We start from the raw sequence: 3,428 nt of genomic DNA, 5'->3' as shown, positions 1-3,428 counted from the left end.
GGCGGCGGCGGCGGGATCCGGTGGCGGCGGCGCGATCCGGCGGCGGCGCTAGGGTTTGGCGGGGCTGGGGCGGCTCGGGCGCCTCGGGCTTTAAAGGCCCAGCCGAGTCGGTGTCCCAGGCGGACACGGCCCGGTTAGGTCGGTTCTTTTTTTAATAGATTCACGCAGAAAAACAATTAAAAGAAATACTAAACGGACTCCAAAAATCTCGAAATAAAATTTCCCCGTCCTCTAAAATCAAGCCAGACAAGATGAACATTTATTTGGGGCCTAAATGAAATTTTGAAAAACGCGCATTTTTCCTAAATTCAAATAAAATAGCGATAAAATCCGAAATAAAATCTTATTTGATTTTATTATTAAATCCTCAATTTTTCTTTATTTTGGGAAAGTCATTTTATTCCCTCTCTCTTATTTTTATTATTGAAATAATTGAAGATAAAATAAATAAAATCAAATGATCCTATTTTCAAAATTTGAGAAAACCCAAATATGAAAATAACGAAATCCCCAACTCTCTCCGTGGGTCCTTGAGTTGCGTAGAATTTCTAGGATCTAGCTAAGATGCAAATAAAAATATGATATGCAATGATGATCTATTGTATAAAATTCCAAATTGAAAATTTGGGATGTTACAAACCTACCCCCCTTAAGATGAATCTCGCCTTCGAGATTCGGGTTGGCTAGAAAATAGGTGAGGGTGGTCCTTCCGTAGATCTTCCTCTCGCTCCCAGGTGGCTTCATCCTCGGTATGGTGGCTCCACGGAACTTTGCAAAACATGATAACCTTGCTGCGGGTGACTCGGCTGGCATATTCGAGAATCTTGACTGGTTTCTCCTCATAGGTCAAATCACTATCCAGCTGAAGCGCTTCCAGTGGCACTGTATCTCTCAGTGGTATCTCAGCCATCTCCGCGTGGCACTTCTTCAGCTGGGATACGTGGAACACATTGTGAACTCCCGACAATCCTTCGGGCAATTCCAACTTGTAAGCAACTTCTCCCATATGTTCCAAAACTTTGTATGGTCCTACAAAATGTGGCGCTAACTTTCCCTTAACCCCAAAGCGCTTAACACCTCGAAGTGGGGACACACGAAGATAAACTCTGTCTCCGACTTCGTAAACTGTCTCCTTGCGTTTAGAATCTGCATAGCTCTTCTGCCTGGACTGGGCTACCTTGAGCCTATCGCGAATCAACTTCACCTTCTATTCAGACTCTTTAATCAAATCTGGTCCAACCAACTGGCGGTCTCCAACTTCATCCCACAACAACGGTGTCCTACACCTCCTTCCGTACAGAGCTTCGAAAGGGGCCATCTTCAAGCTGGATTGATAACTGTTGTTGTAAGAGAACTCTGCATATGGCAAATTGTCGTCCCAACTAGATCCATAATCAAGCGCACAAGCTCTCAGCATGTCTTCCAAAATCTGATTGACTCTCTCGGTCTGTCCGTCTGTCTGTGGATGAAAGGCTGTACTGAACTCTAGCCTGGTACCCAAAGTTTCGTGCAACTGATGCCAGAACTTTGAGGTAAACTGGGTTCCTCTATCTGATACAATGGTCCTCGGAACTCCATGCAGACATACGATCCTGGTCATGTATATCTTTGCCAACTTAGCACTGGTATAAGTGGTCTTTACTGGGATGAAATGAGCTACCTTCGTCAAATGATCGACTACAACCCATATCGAGTCATAGCGTGAACGAGTCCTGGGCAATCCCGTGATAAAATCCATGCCTAGCTTATCCCACTTCCATTCGGGTATCGGCAATGGTTGTAGCAATCCTGCTGGCTTCTGATGCTCTGCCTTCACTCTCTGACATACATCACAAACTGCTACATACTCCGCAATATCCTTCTTCATTCCGGTCCACCAAAAACTGTCCTTTAAAACCAGGTACATCTTGGTATTTCCTGGGTGAATTGAATACGGCGAATCATGGGCCTCTTGCAAGATCAACTTCCTGATCTCCGGATCATTGGGCACATAAATGTGGTCCTCAAACCATAAGGTATCGTGCTCATCCTCACAAAATCCCTTGGCTTTTCCTTTACTCATCCTTTCCTTTATCTCGGCAATCTCCTTGTCTGTATTCTGAGCTTCTCTGATCTTATCCATCAAAGTAGACTGAATCTCCAATGCTGCTACAAAGCCTCTTGGAACTATTTCCAAACATAGTTCACGAAGATCTTCGGCTAACTCCTTGGGTAATTCTCCAGTCATGAGTGTGTTGACATGGCTCTTGCGGCTCAACGCATCAGCTACTACGTTATCCTTCCCTGGGTGATAATGCAATCTCATATCATAATCCTTAATGAGCTCCAACCATCTCCTTTGCCTGAGATTCAACTCCTTCTGCGTGAAAATGTACTTCAAACTCTTGTGATCCGTGTACACCTCACAATGGTTTCCGATGAGAAAATGTCTCCATGTCTTCAACGCATGCACTACGGCTGCTAACTCCAAATCATGTGTAGCATAATTCAACTCATGGGGTTTAAGCTGTCGTGAGGCATATGAAACAACTCTTCCCTCCTGCATAAGCACTGCTCCAAGTCCTCGACGAGAAGCGTCGCAATATACTTCATAATCCTTGCGTTGATCTGGCAGAATCAACACTGGCGCTGTAACTAAACGTTTCTTCAACTCCTGGAGAGTAGCCTCACATTCCTCCGTCCAATTGAACTTGGTGTCCTTCTTCAACAACTCGGTCATAGGTTTTGCAATCTTCGAGAAATTCTCAATGAATCTCCGGTAGTATCCTGCGAGTCCAAGAAAACTCCGGATCTCTCCAACTGACGTGGGTGATTCCCAATTTGTCACGGTGTTAACCTTGGTGGGATCTACTGCTATTCCTTCTCCGGATATAACATGTCCAAGGAATCCAACTTCCTTTAACCAAAACTCGCACTTGCTGAACTTGGCATATAACTGATGTTCTCTGAGCTTTCCAAGTACCAAACGCAAATGCTCCTTATGCTCTTCTTCATTCTTCGAATAGACCAGAATATCATCAATGAACACTACAACGAACTTATCCAAAAACTCCATAAACACTTTGTTCATCATGTTCATGAAATAGGCAGGTGCGTTAGTCAGGCCAAATGACATAACGGTGTACTCATATAGCCCATACCTTGTGGTAAAAGCTGTCTTGGGTATATCCTGCTCTCGAATCTTCAACTGGTGGTATCCTGATCGCAAATCAATCTTGGAAAATACTTTAGCTCCTTGTAGTCGGTCAAACAGATCATTGATCATCGGCAGTGGGTACTTGTTCTTGATTGTTACTTCATTCAATCCACAATAATCAACAACCATCCTCAACGATCCATCTTTCTTCTCCACTAGAAGTACTGGTGATCCCCAAGGTGACGAACTTGGGCGAATATATCCTTTATCCAGTAACTCCTTAATCTGCTTC

Source organism: Triticum aestivum, chromosome 5D (assembly GCF_018294505.1).
Source record: "Triticum aestivum cultivar Chinese Spring chromosome 5D, IWGSC CS RefSeq v2.1, whole genome shotgun sequence".
Lineage (NCBI taxonomy): Eukaryota > Viridiplantae > Streptophyta > Magnoliopsida > Poales > Poaceae > Triticum > Triticum aestivum.
This window is presented reverse-complemented; position numbering follows the sequence as displayed.